The sequence below is a fragment of the Dreissena polymorpha genome, chromosome 1 (assembly GCF_020536995.1).
Source record: "Dreissena polymorpha isolate Duluth1 chromosome 1, UMN_Dpol_1.0, whole genome shotgun sequence".
Classification (NCBI taxonomy): Eukaryota; Metazoa; Mollusca; class Bivalvia; order Myida; family Dreissenidae; genus Dreissena; species Dreissena polymorpha.
The window spans coordinates 73,077,547-73,098,564 of NC_068355.1; the positions used below are offsets into that span (position 1 = coordinate 73,077,547).

The following is a 21,018-nucleotide window of genomic DNA, read 5'->3' on the forward strand; positions in this document are numbered from 1 at the left end:
GCATTTTAGCACATTGTTAAACAATCATCATACAAATTATTTTTTTCCTTTTCAGGTAAAACATAACATAATGGAAAACTGCTGATGTTTTTATTGTACAGAGTCCTTTAAATGCCTGAAAGAAATACTAATCCATAACACAACTAACCATTACGTATAAAAATACAAATATAGAACTTACCTAAGATTAAACAACCGGCAAAAAAGGGTTTTGGACAAAAATATATGCTGATATTACTCCACAAAACATACATGAACAACATCAGCAACTCATTATTGAAAATGGCGTTATCAAAGTGATAGAAAAAGTTAATCAAAGTGCCTGCCCATCGCCAGAGGAATGCCCGTGTGAAGAATTGGAATTGCATAAGAAAAGGCCAAAATACCTTTCCGTGTATTGAAGTAACGATAAACAAACTTTGAGATAGATAATGAAACACTGCATAGAGCACCATGGTGACAAGCCCTTGAAATACAGGAAGTTTGCATTTGAGCCCGTACTAAACAAATTATAAATCAAAGCTGCATGAAAGTTTTATCCCATTATATTTGTGTACCATTCGATGCAATCTTTCTGATATAATGTATAATGAATCAGACCAGTAATGCCTCAAATAATATTCGAAACCTCTAATATGGTGACAAATACATGAATCAGCGGGGCAAGTGCCACTTTAACCAGCAGCTTCGACTCGAATCCCTTTAAATCAAGTAATTAAATAATAAGTAAGGACGTGGCGTCTCATCTGGATCCAAACTGTTTGCTATTCTGATAGTATTCTTTGGAAAAAAAATGAAGAAAATGCTTATTTTACAAAATCAGCAGACGACATTTTAGCAGACGACAAATTTCCCAGCATACAAAGAGTTAAGGCGATTGTGGCCAGTTTGGATCTAGATCAGCCAGCAGTCGCTTGAAAGCTGTTTGCTTAAAAGCGTTTTTCTGACAATAACAAATCATTTAATTGGATACTGATTTGACTGCGCTTTTCCTGTGACCTGGCTCAAATAACAGAATTGTCATTAATCAAAATATTTATTTCGAACATTAATCAATTGTTTTTCTTGTCCCTCGGGATCAATGACTCCAGCACTTTCCTGTTGAGAATTGAATACTGCTAAAGGCGATGCTAGGGGGCGTGAGAGATGTTGCACATTCCAATATCGCTCGATTGTTCATTGTCGGCTCGGGTACTACCTACATGTACCCCGGGTACTCTTAAGTATACTTACATGTATCCCGGGTACGGTAAATATACTAAAATGTACCAGGGAAATTTAACCCTAAATCAGTCGTTGTCGACTATTTTTTTGTAATAATTATATATACACATTTATGTCAATTTTCTGAAGAATGGCCTCTATATTATCGGAACACATACTCAAAAAGCATGTTGATGCAGTGTTTTTTGAAGAGAAGTGTGTTTAAGATAATCGGTTGCGCGTTTTACGACATCGGATTTTGGGCGCGAATACAACTCGGGTACAGTCTAATATGGACCAAGTACAATAACGTTTATTTACCGTACCTGGGGTACATGTAAGAATACTTAGAGTACCCAGGGTACATGTAAATATACTTAAGAGTACCCGGGGTACATGTAAGTAGTACCAGAGCCGACAATGACCAATCAAGCTCCATTATCCGTCATGAACCGACTCAAAAAACCGAGTCGGCAATATTTGACTTAATTTTTGGTTTGGTTGCTCCCGAGGGATCGAAAATTTCAGAATCTTCCTAAAAGCCCTACGGGTTCGATCCCCAGAAGCGACATTGAAAACTAGCATACTTTGTTATCTAAAAGGTTGCTAAACCTGATATACAATGATAATGTGAATTTTCTCTCACATGATGTTCATCAGTCATATTATATAAAAACTTACAGCAGTAGTAAACAACTGGACAATAATTAATGAACGCATCTTTCATTTGTCTTTGACACTTTGATTTTGACATGGCCTAGATTAAAATATGTGACTGGACTTTACCAGCACTCTTGTTACAGAGCTAAAGTTTAAATGTACCATTGAAGATCGCCTAAATCCAGATTTGCTATTATAGACGTGTGGAAAGTTTTAAGGGTGTGACAAGTAATCAAAAATTGGTCATTACCCAGAGGCCACAACTGTTCTATGACTGTATTAAAACAAGAAAAATCAGTGCCTGATTTAGATTTCCTTAGATAGTTCAATAAAAACTAATTTCATAAGCCTGGCAACAGTTTAACGGTAATGCTACCAATGTGTCACACCAGGGCCTCGAATTTGAAATCTAGGACATGCATGGTAATTTCTTCATGAAATCAGGACACAAAATTGTATTTTAAGTCCTTAATTGACCTGGCTATAGTTCTCAGATTATTATAAGCTCAATCAGTATATTTATATCATTATTTATGCTTTGTGTATTGTAAACATATACACAATCATGCAGTTACATGATAGCAATAAATAATATCAAAGCTACCCATACTATAAAGGTCATTGACAAAGCCTATGGTCAAAATGTGAACACATTGAGTGTAATCGCTCTCTCGTGCCAGCAAAAACAACACGTTGACAGGTTGTCATTTTTTACAGTTCTACTTTCACTTTCATTTTGTGATATCAAACTATTAACAATTATGTGGCTGAGAAAAATATCGCCATTGCTTTTTATGCTCCCGGTAGGGTGGCCTATATCATTGGAACTGTCAGTCAGTGTGTCAGTCTGTCCGTCCGTCCGAAAATTTTAATGGCCATAACTTTTTTAATATTGAACATAGCAACTATATATTTGGCATACATGTGTATCTCATGGAGCTGCACATTTTCAGTTGTGAAAGAAGGTCAAATGTCAAATATAAAGCGTCTGTCTGTCTGTCCCAAAACTTTAACATTGGCCATAACTTTTTCAATATTGGCGTGCATGCGTATCTCATAGAGCTGCACATATTGATTGGTGAAAGGTCAAGGTCATCCTTCAAGGTCAAAGGTCAAATTTTGCAATATTGAAGATAGCAACTCCATATTCGGCATGCATGTGTATGTCATGGAGCTGCACATTTTGAGTGGTGAAAGGTCAAGGTCATCCTTCAAGGTCAAAGGTAAAATATATGGGTTCAAAGCTGCGCAGCAGGGGGCATTGTGTTTCACAAACACAGCTCTTGTTAAAAATATTTTCTGCACATTTCTTCAAAACACTTACATCAATATACGATTTTCTTCGTTAATTCAATCATTCCTGACAGACTTGTGTGCATATTTCGCTTACATTTTGACGCGCGTAGGTAGGACCGCATTACCGCTTCCGAAATGTGTATTCATACTATTGCCTTCGAGGAACTTATCTGATGTTTGACGGAAAGGGCCGAAAATGTGCGAGTGTGGGTCAAGTTCCCCACAGTTACTACTTTCCCGTTCCCCCAATTTTTTTTCCGTACCTAAAATTTTTCGTACCCAATTTTTTTTCGTACCCAATTTTTGTTTCGTACCCAATTTTTTTTTCATCCACAATTTTTTGTTCGTACCCAAAAAATTTTCGGTCCCAACTTTTTGGTTCCCAAATATTTTTTCGTACCCAAATTTGTTTTCATACCCATTTTTTTTCGCAAAATTTTTGTACCAAATTTTTTTTTCGTACCAACATACACAATTGTGGTGATTGTGGTGATGTAGATAAACTTAACTTGATGCTTTTATATCCATCCTCTCAAAAGCATCGTCACACCAGTACTGTCAGTACTTTGATTTTGCTTCTAATCTCAATTGTATAAATATGCAAGTTCCGTTGAAATTGATTTCACTAATAACAAATAAATGAATGTTGATATTCGTTGGAAGTATTTTTTTATATTCCATTATACACATCATGTGAGTTTTTGGTTATAAATAGTTGTTTTCAAAGAATAATATCCTACCTGTCTTTGGAAAACATGTTCAATACATCGCAGTTGGTGCATTATCCATTTTGAGTTTGGTTATTATCTACAAAAAATTTCATATCAGTTTAGATTTGTCCATGAACTTTTATACCCGTCCTGCAAACACATGATTTTAACACAGAAATACACTAGGTGTTAAAAGTAAACTTTTTAAGGACATTAATGATATAATTTGGCATATCTCAGTTACAGTTTCGTTCGCTCTTTTGTCAATTAACGTGTAAATAATGCCACACATAGGTCGCATTTCATAAAAATTAGCATTTTTTGAAGACAAATTTTTCGTTTTTTACTAGAAAACTAGTAAATCATTGCAAAGCTCAAAACGCATGTGTGTGTCAGACATTCAGTATCACGCGTGTAGAACAATAACGTACATATAGTTACTAAATTAGCAGAAAGGATATAATAATCACCTACATTTCAGTTTCAGTTTCAGTCGACATTTTTTTCTTCAGTTTGAATTATCCAACTCAGTTTGGATTATCGACGTACAGGGGGTGTTTATAAATGAATAAATTTTGCGGCAAACTAATTCAACGCTGTCTGATTTATTATGCTTACCAAACTGCCCTTATATATGCCTTTTATAATGACCCTCCTTGTTTAATATTTGAGATTACTATAACAGTGTTACATGGTTTTATAATACCCTAAGGTAACGGAAGCATACATTTACCAACTATATTCATATATTCGGCTTTGTTTTGTGCAATAGCATACACTTGTACTTAAAAAAACCCACCATGTGACCCATTGCCTGCACATCCGGTCTCGTCCGACAGGCCCTCGCAGTCGTTTTTCCCATCACACACCCAGCTCCATGTTATGCACCATAGCCCATTGAGACATCGAAATTTACCAAAGTTACAGACATTATTAAATACTGCAAATAATTATACACATTCCGGGGCTGGTTGTCATAGTTATAGTAGTAGCCTGTTGGTCTAAGGTAGCCTACTTGATATTTTGAAACAATCATAATAAAAATACCTGTCGTCGTATTGCAAGATGATTGTCTGAAACATGTCAAACCATTCGTAATAATTTATCAATGTAACCTTGCCCTTTGAACACAGAACACATGCATGATTAATCCGTTTAACTGCTTGAACCTTTGAATTATTTAATTTTTAAAATGTTGTTTGAGCGATTGGCATAGTTCCTTTGATGAAATTTATAATGAAACTGTCCGACTTATTTGCCCAGCATTCACTCGCTGAACGATGCCGCATTTGAGCACTGACCTTAATGACCTTGACCTGTGAGCATTCTCTTGCATGTGACGCGTTTGCTTTATATTGGTATTGTTATATATTCAGATGAGTGATAAAACGTATTAAAAACCAGCTGTGTTATGCTGAAAGTTGACCTTAACCTTGCAACTAGGTACACAGATCGTACACGCGATACGATGTCTCCACATGGTTAACATTTGTGGCAAATTATTATAAAATTGATTGATGAATAATAAATTCAAAGTCTATATTAGCCATAGTATGCGCAGTTGTGATTTTTAACCTTAAAGTGTATCCTCAACCTTTGAACTAGACGCACTGGAAAACTCCTTAAGGTCAGCATTTGTGGTATATTATGTTAAAACTGTATGATGCATGATTCAGTTATCGTGCCGCACTACATCTCCTGTGCTGGAAGAAGACCTGTGACCTCTAAACATGACCATTTACCTTTAAGCTGTGGACATCGGACTAACGACTGACCCGCCGTCTCCACACTGATATTTTATACTGCATGATACATGATGAAATTACCGTACGGTCGAACTTTTTATGCCCAATTTTATCCTTTTACATCTAATCGGTACCTTAACCTTTAAACTCTGAGAACATAGGATATACCATCTGCACATAAGGAACATTTGTGGTAAGTTGTTTTTTAAATAACGCGACGAATTAGGAAGTTACGGTATTTACATCCTGTATTATGCCTCCATGACACATATGACCTCTAGGTGTTACTTTGATATATAGTTGAGATTGAACTTTATTTCTTTTTTGCACTTTTTTTATTTCGTCATTTCTCGATTATTTATAATTTGAAGTGAGGTCATCACTCATTATAATGTTCATCATCACGAGAAAACCACATGCATTCAATTGCAACCATTTATCTTTACCATTTTGCCAGTTTTTCTCGTCGCTGTCGTCCCCGTAGTCATCCTGGCCGTCACATCGGTAGCTACCCGATACGCAGTTGAAGTTGTTGCAGGAAAACTGACCCGTCAGACACGTGCCTTGGAAATGCGGTCTCATTTATAAAGCAATAAGTACTCATTTTCATATTCATCTTTAAATTTATCATGTGTGTGCCAAATAAGAAACAAAAGATTCATTTTTCCAAATTATATCGCAAAATATGCAGTCGTGTTTTGATACAATTGTACATGCACGTAGAAATTGAAATGTCAATTAAAGAATACATATAAAGCAAAACACTATAATGACAAATTTTCAGATGCCCCTTACGAATCTCGTGATCAGTGAAGGTATAGAACAGCTCAAAACCACTGTCTCCGGTGCTGCTGTCTGTTACGAAGTTGAGGGTGAGGAATCGCTGTGTCGATGGGATTGGGGCGAGTGACTCACCACAGAATTTGCCAATGCTATGGCCGTTTTTGGTGTCACCATCGAATACTTCTAAGTAGTCATATGTGCAGCTGTAAATATATGAGACTATACAGTAGGTACAATGGCAATGACAACATGACACACTTGCAATGTTTTGTCAGATATGTACACAGGAAAATAACACTAGAACGCGAAGATCACGATTACTGGACATGAAACAAGTGTCTTACACATCTAGATTTCATGCTGATTACATATTTTAAGTATCAGTTATATTTAAATCGCTAAAGAATTGTGCAGGCTTTTCGCTCAAAAACGCATGAAACATTTTCGGACAAACCGATCTACGTATCGATCAACTGACAGAGTTACTCGAATTTATCATACCACCACATTGATATCTGCTTGATATCCTGTTGCCTGATATCTTTTTTTATATCACGGTCAACAGGAAGTTCATATATCAGTCATGTGTGGAGGCTACTAAGACTTAATTACAATGTTTTGTTTTATTGTAAAAATGAATCAGATTTATCAAAACAAACAATTTGATTCCATCAGGTATTACATTTAATCCACAAACAGCAACAAAAACAGAAAAAAACGTATTTTCAAAATATTAAGAATGAACAAGTACATGCTGATGACGTCATGTAACCAACGGACTACTTTTTTTGACACGCCTTCATATGCAAACATCAAAGGTCAAAGGTTATGTCAGAAATTCAGCACTTAATATAAACAGACAAAAAAAATAAACAAACAATAAAAAAAGTAGTAAAAATATTAAAAATAAAATAGTAACACACTTCACAATAAAACCAATTGTAATATGCATTAAAAAATGAATTAATTTTAAATAATATATTATTATTAAGGTTACAAATATGATTTGTCGTCTGCTACAGTTTGCCACAGGAATTGTGTTTGATAAATCTAGGCTAGTTAAAAGCTAATTTCTTTTCAAAATAAGGACTGAAACATAAAAACATATATTAATACAATAAATAAACATTACCATGTCAGACTTTGTGAATGGGGGTAAGTTTGACATCGTTTGGGACGGTTTAATGGAGGAAGTTGTTATGTCAGAGGAAGACTTTGCCAATCAGTTTGGAATAAATCCGAGTGTGTTTAATGAACCATTCGATGAAAGCACGAATGCAAATGTAAATTTAACTAAAAGTCATTTAGAATCCCTTACTGAAACAAAATCAAAAACTGAGAACAGTGAAAACATATCAGACGCCACAGAAATAACAACCGAAGATGTAAAAAAATCATTGAAGCCGAAGATAACAAAAACACTATCCGGAAAACACTGGCAGATGTCAGTCGATTTCAACAATATCTTGCGAAGAAAGGCGAAACGAAGGCAATCCACAATTTATCAGTCGACCATCTTGATGAATATCTTGCCACATATCTGCTCTCCATTCGCAAGAGTGATGGTGATGAATACGAGCCTGTCACATTGCGGAGCATCGTGGGAAGCATTGAGCGGAAACTCCAAAGAGCAAAGTACTCATTCTCTATCTTTCGGAGCAGTGGCCCTGAATTTTCCCTCACACGCGACTGCCTGAAAGCAAAGCAGAAAAATCTAAAAAAACAAGGAAAATGTAAATTTAATCACTGTTTTTACAATAAATATGGCATGAAATTGTGAATAAGACAGCATTATTGACTTAAAACATTATATTAAATTTATCAACTATTATTTATTTTTGTCTTGATTTTATTTCGATTTTAAATGTTATATACTTAAAAAAATGAAAGCAACAATTTATGATAATGATTGTTATTGTTGATATTACTGGTAATATCTAAGTCTTAAAGAGTCTCAATTATGTGTAAAATGTGCAGACAATGTTAATAAATATCAGGGCTTTTTCTTTTTCTTTGAGAATGGCCGTTTTTCATAATTTGGGGAAATTCGCAACTAAAATTTTCACAATTTCAATAAGTTTGCTCCTCAAATTTTCACAAGTTGAAAAAAAGTTTTCTACTCATTTTTTCATAAATTTAAACAAGTACGCAACTCAAAATGGATGGGCGTAGGCCGCTTCACAAAAACAGGCAAAAAAGTTCTCTATATTATTATTTTTTTTAGGAAACAAGCCTAAAGCGGCTGCCGCATTATCAGACGAAGAGATTCAAAAACTCTACACAGACAACATTCTGGGTGCAACAACGCCAAAATCACTTCTAAATACCATTTGGTTGAACAACTCCCTGCATTTCGGCCTACGAGGAACCCACGAGCAGTACAATTTAAGGTTAGTTTAATTATGAAATGACAGACTTTCAGTGCTAAAAATGAGAGTCTAAAATTTGATAAATTTTTGCGAATCATTGCATAATTGAAATCCTGTATTAAACCAGATTAATCATTTGCTTAACCTCCAACATCTTGAATTTTACATGAACGGCACTGAATACTTACTTCAATATAACGAAACAACTTCTGATAATTAAACACATTTTTTTTTAAGATGGGGTGATGTCAAACTGAAGACAGATGCTTCAGGAAATGAATTTCTGGAATTCAATGAACGACAGACTAAGACCCGCACTGGCGCAAATGCATCAGATGCCAGAAAAATTCATCCGAAGATGTTTGTTTCACCAGAGTTAGGAAATAGGGACCCTATTTACATTTACAAACAGTATAGTGATAAAAGGCCACCCGGCTTCAGCACTGATGATAGCCCATTCTATCTGGCAACAAGAACCGTGCCCTTAATTGACATTTCTGATCAGTGGTTCCTACAGCAGAAACTTGGTGAAAAAAAATTGCCAAGGTGTTGAAAACTATGGCAATCGAGGCCGGTTTTGACAAAACCAAAAATATCAGTAACCATTCCGCTAGAAAACACCTTGTTCAAAAATTAAGGGATTCCAATATCGCACCCACTGAAATCGTGCAAATAACAGGACACAAAAACGTCCAGTCAATAATAAATTACAGCGAAATTTCCGAACAAACACAAAAAAGATGTTCAAACCTTTTAGCATCATGTTCTACTGCAACTCCATCTCAGGCATCTGTTTCATGCACTTCTGTCAACACTTCCGAAATGAACATTTCTCTCCCCACCCACCCTGCACAAGCACAGCTTCCTGGCCAAAATCCAATACATGGCATGTTTTTTGGAGCTGTACTTAACGTGCAGAACCTCAATATTTACGCACAACCACCACAGTAAACCAAATGCGCAGTACATATTCCGAATTCTAATAAAAACATCATTCATTTCTTTACACGTGTTAACACACTGCGAAGACGTGAGCGACTGCACTGGCCTTGACATGTGACAATTGCGTTTCAAGTTTTTCCTTTAAATGTATAATATATGTTTTAATTTTGTGTAATAAAGTATTGCTGCTTTAAATTTTGTTGCAGAATTAAAGAAGACAGAGAAAGAAACAGCGTTATTATATTACATTAAATGGCACTACTTTTCGTGTTGAGGAACAATGCTATTTTTAGAACGATTCATACGCGATAAAGAAATGTAGCGGCTCCAGAGCGTAGCGATGAATTTTTAGTATTTCTTGAAAAACGGGGTGAGTGGTGTCAGTGGTATGATAAACAGAAAAACAGGTTACTGCCTGATCGTTTTGTAATATATCAGGCTCGGCACGAATAAAATAACGGCTCGGCAAAGCCTCGCCGTTATTTTATTTTAAGCCTCGCCTGATATATTACAAAACGACCAGGCAGTAACCTGTTATTCTCTATATCTCTGCAGGGTATAACAACTAAGTGTCAGTCTTAAAGTAACTGTAAACGTACTGATGTTTAAACATAACCCATCAAAAAGCAACTTTTAAACTGTTGTAAACGAACAATGTTTATGAATAACTCCTTCCTTCCAGGTGAAATGTATTAGCCACCAGTTCTACGAATTTTCCTTCCGGGGCCTCTATCGTCCACACGCAGTCCAGATTTACGCCGTAATAACGACCGACATCGTAACCGGAATGGCTTCGGATGATTCCGTGGTCGGTCGTGAAATACAACTGGTTACCGCACTGGTAGGAACGCGAAACGACTGAAATTATCGACCGGGAACCGGTTGGTTTGATCGCAAAATGGAATCAAGACCGTGGTATATTGATTGACAACAAATACATATTGCATATTGTTAACAATTTGTATGACCGTTTGAAGATATTTATAAAGAGAGACCATCTTAAACATTATCAAATAATAAACATTTAAATTCATTAAACTCGCCTCCCAACATTTCGTTTACCGTAAGAAACTGTGTGATCCGTTTTAAATCGTAGGTTTTCTGATTGCGATATCAGTAGTGCGTTCAGTTACAGCGAACGTTCGCCAATGATGGTTCGTTTGCGATTCGGTCTTATTGAACGATAAGTTCGGCGCGAACGTTTCAAGATGGCGGCTCCCAGAAAATTGATTGCGATGTTGATGGCGGAAATCGCTAATAACACAGAAAGTACTTATCTAACAGATATTTCAAAAATAAAAAACCTATAATAATTTGATTATAATTATAAGTGGTGTGGATGCGATAGTGTTATTTTTCATTAGCGATCGAAATTTAGTGTAAGAGGTGCATTGAATCAGTTATAAAACAAAGCCCTAAAATAGCGCAATACATTACAATCTTCAAATGTAGTTGTAATTTTCTTTTACATTGAATGAATTTTCGTTTCGTTTACATTTAATGAAAATATTAATAAATTTTAGCATTCAAATGGAAAAAAACACCTTCATATTTTGCGAATTGAACTGTCTTTGAATGCACATCTATATTGAAAACTCTTTTGTAGTGATAATGAGGGATACAAATCTGGCATTTTATTATACCTTAATCTATACATTTATTTTACCCAAGTATTTTATATCCGTATTATGATCAAACGCGCTTGCTTGTTTTCACGATGATGTTTCGAACACTGCAAAAACGCACGATCTTTACACGTTATTACATCGGAGTTTACATTTGCAGGTACCCGTTAAATACGATAATTGTGTAGCAGTAAATTTCTACAATATTTTAAATGTATTTCATTATAAAACACTTAAGTGTTATGTTTAAACTGGTTAATATACATACTTAATAGTTCCTGTTAATCCATTTCGGACAAATGTACGCCTATTTTTTAAATATGTTCAAATGTTTTATTAAAGCAACTGTTAAGTGTTTGGCTTAATATGCCAAGAGATGACACAGAGGTATCATCAATTGTGTTTAATGACCAGACACATGTGGTTAATGACCCCATACTGAGTCATACAAATATAGGTCCCTGGGTTTATGACACCCTGTTTTCTTAGTAATTGTCTGGACAGTATCCGATCATATCGAGATAATCGGTTTGTGATGAAGGGGCAATTAAACAATGGGTGGTTAAACATGCTGAAATAAGGAGTGTCAAAATTGGTGTGAACAATTAAATAAAAACATTTACATGTATCAAGAGGATTTAGTTAATCTGCAACAAGGTAAGTTTTTACGGACATATAGGTTCAAATAGTTTCTTTATGTTGATTACATAAAATCAATCAATTTGTTGTTTGTTTTCGTCCTTATTTGTGTTCATTCATTGGATTCTATTTAATATGAAAGAATTTCAATTTCTGAGTGTTTTGTTGTTCTTAAAAAGGGTCGCGAATATGATTGAAATCTTATCACGATGCGGATCATCAAACGCAAACAAAAGCAGAATGGCCGCAGTGTTGACGGCCAAAATTTGAGGATGCGCAAACGTGGCGTCATTATCGGAATCCCCAAAACCTCATATACACTTTGTTTATTGTTCAATTCATTTTTGTACTACAAAAAAAGGAAACAATATCGAAGTTACACTGAACAAATACAACATATTTATTTGTCCGCCATCTTGGTTTCGCTAGCGAACTATAGCGAACTACCTCCCAAGAGGGTTCGCTTCGGTTCGCGAACGTTCGCGGCGAACCGAGCGTTCAGTAGCGAACGTTCGCGACCGTTCGCGAACTATAGCGAACGTTCGCTGTAACTGAACGCACTACAGATTTGTATATATAGTTCATACCATAGCCGTAAACTATTGACCACTTATTTGCAGGTGAAACATAATTATCCTATTTGTGTTTTAGCGGTAAATATGACTTCCAAAGTACCCACAGCTATTATATAATTGTTTGAAATGACATAATAAGATTCAGCGCCGATCAAAGTCGAATATGTTCGGCGTCAGAGAACCCCTACTTATACATTAACAAGAAATATCTTTAAAAAGATATACGGTTGATGTTGTAATGTTTGCGACCAGTGAAATGAGATGGAATGAAGCGACCATGTATTGTAATGAAGGTAGTGGGTGATAATAAGATAATATATTTTACAGTATTAACAAATAAGAAATAAAGAACAAGAAGAGGTGAAATTGTATGTTTTATTGTCAATAAGTATTTTAATGACTAGGTTTTCATAATCGAACGAGTAAAACATTAGTTTCAATAGGAAAAGAAAACATATTCGCCACTGAAATACTATGAACATAATGTTGGAATGAAAAAAGATAATGTGTTTTAATGTGTAAAGATGTAAGTAGAATGTAAACATAAAATACTCAATATTGCAAGCATCATAGTGATATAATTTTTTTGCAGAAATACAGAACTTTATATAAAAAATGAACAAAACAAAGTACAAAGAAACATATTTACACAAATAAACGCAAATATGGATTAGAATGAATCAAAGACAGATATATTTCCAACACCTATATATTTCCTTAGTATCGGGGGCTGCCGCCCCCAAACCCCCGCTTTGTCGATAGTGGTAAACAACTGCGTACCGGTAAAGTGCAATCTAGCCTTTTTTTAGTGTTTAGTGTGACCGCTACGGCATGCAAACAATAGCTTTTTTAATTGTAGAGACATGCTATTTATGCTATACTATGTTTAGAGGATGTTTTGTATCATGACAGTTTTTAATTTATTGTAATTTACATGTAATTTACAATATATTCATATTTCAGTTCAAATGATATGCATCCAATGTTTACGGTGATTTTTGTATTAATAGCCAATACACAATTTGGATTTATTCATTTGGGACCTATCATGAATGAAGGTCATCTAAGGTCAAAAGTGACGTTAAACAGCTATGCCGAAAAAAGATAACTTACAGCTCGCGGTATCCACCATTACCAGTGATAAGAAAATGCAGCAACGGAACATTGCATCGCCTATCTATATACTTCACCAGTTTGAGAGAAGCGTCGTGTTGTATCTACCGTGTGTTGTCAGTGCAGACACGTGACCTCCTACAACAAAGGTTTTAAGGAACTTACCTTAAAACGTCGATTACTTTTTAATCCCTTTATTTATAACAAGGAAAAATATTGTGTTACTAAGATCATGACAAATAAACATTTAACGTGAAATCCGTCAGTGCGTGGGAGAAAATAAGCATTAGAAATTTTATTAAATGTGTTTCTTCGCACTTATTACGAAATAACTAATTCATATCGACATGTTTTTGCATTAACAGTCCTTTACCAATAGCCCTTCGTATTGTGACTTGAACACTAATTGAATAATCAATACCACTAATTGCAAAAGGCGAAAGAGAAGTATTCGACTGATGCGCGTGCATCGATACGCCCTGTATTTTCGTGGCAGTTGTCTGTCGAGCTGGGCTGGAAAAACAGTTGTATAACAACGCAGGAACGGTAACGGCCAGTCTGATTTTGAATCCAAACAAAGTCGCCAATTTTAAGCGGTGTCAAGCCCCAGGAACGTTCAAATAAGCGTTCCCCAACCTTCATATGTCTGTAACTGAGAGCGGCTTCTCGCAGGTTTTTAGGTGTCTTGCCATGTGTCATGATTTAGATAGCCACCTGGAAAATGGGTATAAAGTCCTTAACGGCACGACCGAAAACACATATAGCTGGTAACAGTCTTGTATCTCGGTCAGGGCTGGTACGGAAATAAGCGATAGCGCGTTGAAAAGCATCAGTGTTGGACTCGCTTTTTGGTTCAGTGATTTCAGTGAGCATGTGTTTTACTGTTTTGAGACCAACCCTTGCTCTACAATTACTTTTAGGCTATGCCAATGATGATACGGATAAACATAGCGTATGCTATTATTTGATCCTGTCTTCTATGAATGTGATGTACATTTGGTAAGCATTTTAACGGTTACATTTTACGTATAAAATGTAATAATAATAAAGCAATGCATTTGTAGATAACTTCTGACCTCACATATTTGAAGGTCATTGCTTTTGTATGTATTAAATTCGTAATATTTGACCGATATTTTCTGAAATATGAGTAGAAACAGGATGTGTAGCCATAACATGATTTGGTTTGACATGTTTTACTTAAAATATATACACACTAATGACACATTTATTATTTTCAAAATTCAAAATAAATCATGATGTTTTAAATTGTACTACACTTGAAACGGAAAGCTTCACAGGTTGGGGCTGGTAAAATTGCAATAAAATAGTTAAGCAGGATTTTGCAACAGCTATCAAAGTTGTTTATGTATTAGTTGTATATTGTATTAAAGAGCCGCATAATAAATACATTCAAATATATTTGCAAAACATTGCACTACCAAGCCATATAAAAGGCTTGCGAGTCACTGTCATACAATTTAATCAATATTGTGCTGGAAAGAAGAGTAAGGATCACGTTCATAAAAAGAGTGACATTGTTTTTAAGTATTAACATAGAGAGTTGTGATGAATTACTTCTGTTCATTATTAACAAGTTGACTTACAATCACAGTATTGCAAGTTCGTGTAAAAACAAGAGCACCGCATAACGGGTGCCACGTTCGGCTAAGGGTGCAATTTTCAATAAATGAAAGCTTGTCTGAATTTGTTTTTAGAGGTCGCAGTGACCTTGACCTTTGACCTAGTGACCCCAAAACGGGTGTGGCGTGTAGAACTCATCAAGGTGCATCTACATATGAAGTTTCAAAGTTGTATGTGGAAGCACTTTGATTTTAAGCCAATGTTAAGGTTTTAGCACGACGCGGACGGTGGACGACGAGCTGGCTATGACAATACCTCGCGTTTTCTCCGAAAACGCCGAGCTAATAAGAAAAACTAATAACAAAGTATTATTATGTACATATTGATGTGGGTTTTTTGCATGTTTTTCGGACATACATAATGTTTCTGAGCGTTTAATGTAATACTCATAAATAAACAATACAGATCTATAAGTAAGTATCTTATCAGGCAGCATAAGTCTTAGCATCTCGCTTAACGGACTGTTCGTAATGTTTGGTTAACTCTCTGAGAAACAATTATGAAAAGATAATCTTAAACAAATGTAGAATGGTCATTCAAATAAGAAATGGTATTCTGTTTCAACATGATCTTGTTCTTAACACAGTAAGCACAGTCTTTCTTTCACCTTTAGGTTTTTAAACCGCCCGGATTCATTCTTCAGCGGCAAGATGCCTGTTCTTATTTGAGCAGTTTAAGATCTCAAGTGCTTTGGTTTTTGCATAGATAAATTATTTTCACATCCGAATTCGTGTTTAATTTGCTCGTAAGTTCTAATCTTGGGTTGGGAAACGAGATCGTTTAGCAATTGGTCATACTACGTAGGTGTTACATTTCTATTCTCAATTATAATATTCATTTCCCGTCAATTTTGTTTACTTAGACACAGCCTACATATACACTTTTTGTACTTTAAATCTTAAACAAACATTTAGTTCTGAGTACTCTTAATGTTTAATGTTTACAGGCAATCCCTTGTTATTTTATGTTTAAAACTAAAAGTGTGTTCGAGTAACCTACCTGTATAATAACACTATTTAAGCTGTTTGCTTTCGTATATATTATATTCCCAAAACAAGTGAGGATTTTCCGCGTTAAAATAACCTAACTTGTGAAAGGTAACTTAAACTACATGTATTATGGGCTGATATACCGGTAGGCATTTCACTGGTGTGTGTTGTTTTATTCTATGTGAACCAAGAATGTAATATGATTTAACTGCATTGGAGAAATAGGTTTAAATCCTCCATGTCAATGTTTGATTGCTACGCATCATCTTAATGTTTCAGTACAAAAGGTGTATGTCTAGCATTTCGACATAGCGCTGATACCTAACCTTTCAATGTATTTCATTATAACTTGATCCTTTATTTGTTGTGTATATTTCGCTCATATCGTTTGAATTTGTGTTAAGCTTGTGTTTATTTTTAACAATAATAATACTATAAATTATAATAATAATCCATCTCAATTTTATTACAGATCTCATTTCTTAGTAGCAATATTTATCTTGCATATTGCACAAATGCACCGCGTAGCGAACAGCTTATATTGTTACTTAAAATTTCAAGTCGGTTCGGCTTATCTACAGAAAGCCTACTACCTGCCACACTTGCCGTATCCGCGCGAGAAGAAAATTGTATAATTTATGCAACAGGTTGGTTTGAGCTCTCCAACTATTTGCATTCACAAATGGAAACATTAAATGAATATCGTGTTGAATGTAATAGTTTTGAACGGAGATTATATGAAACAGAATCAATAAACAATGATTGTATTAAACATATCGCGGAAGAGATTGTTAATGAATGATTAAGATTGTTTATGAATGATTAAAATAGTCCACTTTCTGCTGCGTCTTCATGACGTAGTATTTTTGCTCAGCTCATTCTTTCTATACATAGATGGTGACGTCACTACGTTATTGTCACCTCTATACTAAGACGCATCACATTCCCCTGGTTTGGGGAATTATGCTCCCGCCAAAGTAGTTCTGCGTAGGAATGAAAATGTTCATAATGAAAAAAAAATCGTTTTTTATTATGTGTTTAAACGGAATGCTGTTTAAAGAAATGTTATTTAATTATGTTTAAATGCTATTTTGAATCTCTATTAAGACTGATAGCGATTATAAGAAGCACCATTACCTGACCTACTTTCGCTTTCACGTTTCACTCGTTAAAGAAGTGCTACCCACAATTCCTTTCGCGTTAGTACACAGGTCAGTAAGAACGGTGAGTGCACAGTGCAGCTCATTCCTAATCTGAGGCTATTAATAGATGCGGCTGCCGATAAACAATTGAGAGTCCAATTGCACGGGTGATAACAACGCAAAACTATAAATAAAGGTTACCTTGTTAATCTGAGGCTATTAATAGATTCGGGAAAACAACGCAATAGTATAAGGTTACGCGTGTTTATATTCTCAATTTGTAAAACGTTGAACATGAGTTCAACATTAACTTCAGGAATGCGATAGACAACAACAAAAATGCTTCATAATCGCTAAAACCGAATATTACAAACAATTAAATATAACACGAATGATCTGTTTCGTCACCTCGTTCATGCTTTTACAGAGGGGATTTCTGGGAAACGTTCTTTTGTTCTCAACAGATAGCAGCGATCTTTTGTATTTACGGATGCTTACAACGTAATAGTAGAAGGTAAAGCTTGTTTATATCACGGACTCTAGATACTATACGCTCCGTGTTTATATTCACAGTTTTCAGTTTAAATAACGTTGGACATGAGTTCACCAATTACTATAGGTATACTATAGAAAACCTAAAAAATGGTTTAAAATCGCTAAAACCGAAAACGACTAGATTCTAAATAGAACAGGAAATATCTTTTTAAAATGTAGTCGGCGTAAACGTAAGTTAGCAATTTACCTTTCCAAATAAATAAATAAAATGAAAACAAAAGTTTAAATATTGTGGGTTTTTTCACTTGTAAGTTGCATATTCACCGCGTGAAATGTGTGTTGTCAGTGTCAAACCACACATTATTGTAAGTAGATAAAAAATATACTTCGGAAGTGCACATCATATGTGTCTTCACATGACTTATTACGAGTATATATATTCACTATCGAAATATATCGTGTGTTAATATTTGATCTAAAGGCAGTTTTCTTTCGACACATTAAAATCACACTTTCATAGCCGCGCCATGCGAAAATGAGTCTCATGCGTTTCGGCCAGCGTTTGTTAGACCCATTTGCTCAGTCAGGTCAGAGGCGATGATGTTCGCTATAAAATCACTCAATGTGTTTTGGTCTCATTATGTATCTCCTGACCATACTGAGAAATGCGCAGGCTGAGTGGGCAATATATATGATGGGCGCATATGGAATAAGACCCACTTTCGCATGTCGAGGGTCATTAAAAATCTCATTGCGAATTGTAAATTGCACATTTTAACACAATGCTTTTCGAAACAAAATTGAATTCAAAATAGCAAACTTGTAAATAAGGGCAGCCTATCCAGGCGTTCAGGAACGATTTCCAGACGTGCTGAAGGAGTACGGCAATCATTGTGTTTAGATAATTAAACGGTTTTCCTCTTTTCGTGACACCATACTATTTTGGTAATGATTGTTTTCTCATCTTGAAATCAAAACTGAAATTCTGCGAGATAGATTTCAACGCGTTTTTGTAACTGGGCCACAATTTGTGTCGTTTGAACATACAGAGAGTTGTCCGGAATGCCTTACACTGAACAGTGCTACATCCTTTGCGCTGAGCACAGACACATTGATGCAGCCAAAGTTCAGAGGTTTTATCTTGAATCAGCCTATGCAATATTCGAAAATATTCATGCGTGTCTGCTGACGTTATGTACAAGTCATTAAGATGAACAGCTGAGTAAAACAGCTATGCCAAAAAAGCTTATTAGTGCTCTATACTAATGTTTAGGTAAGAGTTGTTGACACCGTGTGAACATCTAGGGTTACAAGTAATGCATAAAAAACACTGTACGGGTCAACACTACCTTATTCGTGAGTAAAAAGTATTGCTCGCAGATTTATTTTTTATTTATTTTCATCAATGATCTTCTTGTATATTTTGAACGTGTATATGGTGTCAAAAAAAAAATGTAAAGTGTATTTTCATCATGAGATTACTATTTTAAGTGAGATAGGTATTAGATATTCCATCAATATTCATTTAATATGATGGTGATTGCAAATTGTTTTTATATTCAGTTCTCACTACCATTTTCATCATACTTTCTATCCTTTCAGAACGTCCAAAAAAGGTTAAGTTATCTCTATGAAACAAATAGGATGATAAAAAGTGCACACAAAGTTTGACCTGTGCATTATGGCACACTCTTCATAAATGTAAACGCGTCTGTTCATTTCAAACTTGCGATTAATTTTGAAAAAAAAAAAGAATTACGTCTTAAATTATGCAATAGCGAACAAATTTAGTGCCTTCAGCGCTTTGATTATGAGTTAGGTAGGTCTGTGGCATGCTCTAATAAATCCGTGTCTTGTTTTAGATAAGAGACTGCAGGATGAAAAACACCGTATGGTGGATCACCTCTCTAAGGGAAATTAGCCGGTAAAAACGTGAATGTTCTTTATTTACCTGCTATGTTAGTAAAATGATTTGCCGTACAATCCTAGTATTATGTTTTTGTTTTGTTTTAATCGGAAGTTTAACAGGCTCTTTAGTAAAATTCTAAATGAGCACAAACGAGTGTGACCGACAATGTCCCGTGGCCCAATGGATAAGGCGCCTGACTACGGATCAGTAGATTGCAGGTTCGAGTCCTGCCGGGATCGATATATCAATCTGCTATACATCTTTTTGACTTTAAAAACGATAACTGCATTTGCAAGATGGTGACTTAAGTGGTATGAAAAGCAATCAGGTAAACAGTGAGTAAATTTGAGTTAAGTTTTAAAATGAACATGATACGAATTGCCATTTCCAAAGTACTTCTTGTGTTGTTGTAATTAAAAAGTAAAACCTTCAAAAATAAACGCTGCGAGCAGGGTTCGAACCTGCGCGGGAAGATCCCATTGGATTTCAAGTCCAACGCCTTAACAACTCGGCTATCACAGCTTATAAAACGCATGTTCAGTTAACGTTAACAATTATTAGTCCCTTTGAATATAATCAATCCTTTGTTTTGCTATATTCACGCTCAACCGATAAGAAGAGATGGTGAACACATTGGTCCCATGGTCAAACGGATAAGGTGACTCACTGAGTTCAGGAGATTGCATGTTCGATCGCTAGAGGAATGCTTAGTTATATATTCGTATCTCAGGATATAACACAAATATATACTTCATTAACAAGTGTGAACGGGATAGCCACAGCATCTAATTTTATTTAAGTACATACATGCTTTGCATGTTCAAATGTTACCTATATTAAAACGAAACAATTAAATGGGCACCACAATGGTCTTGTGGCCCAATGGGTAAGGCGCCTGACTACGAATCAGGAGATTGCATGTTCGAGCTCTGCCGGGATCTATTTTTCAATATATCGTACATCATTTGACGTAAATGCAATTTCAACAACGATAACTGCAGACTAATTTGCAATGATGACAGACGGTGACACAACGTATTTTATGTGCACAACAGTTGCAATTAATTTCAGTGTGTTTTATTTCGTTACAAATTTATTTTGTAAAGAACAAGAACTACGGTACACAAACAACAAGGGGTTATTTTAAATTTAAAATTTAATTTTTAATTAAAATTTTAA

At 35.3% G+C, this 21,018-nt stretch overlaps 1 non-coding gene across 1 annotated transcript; it reads right to left on the reverse strand.

The window, feature by feature from the left end:
• Nucleotides 1-20,279: 20,279 nt before the first annotated feature.
• Nucleotides 20,280-20,361, reverse strand: Trnas-uga (transfer RNA serine (anticodon UGA)). Its single transcript has one exon. It is a non-coding gene; the product is annotated as a tRNA-Ser (tRNA).
• Nucleotides 20,362-21,018: the final 657 nt, after the last annotated feature.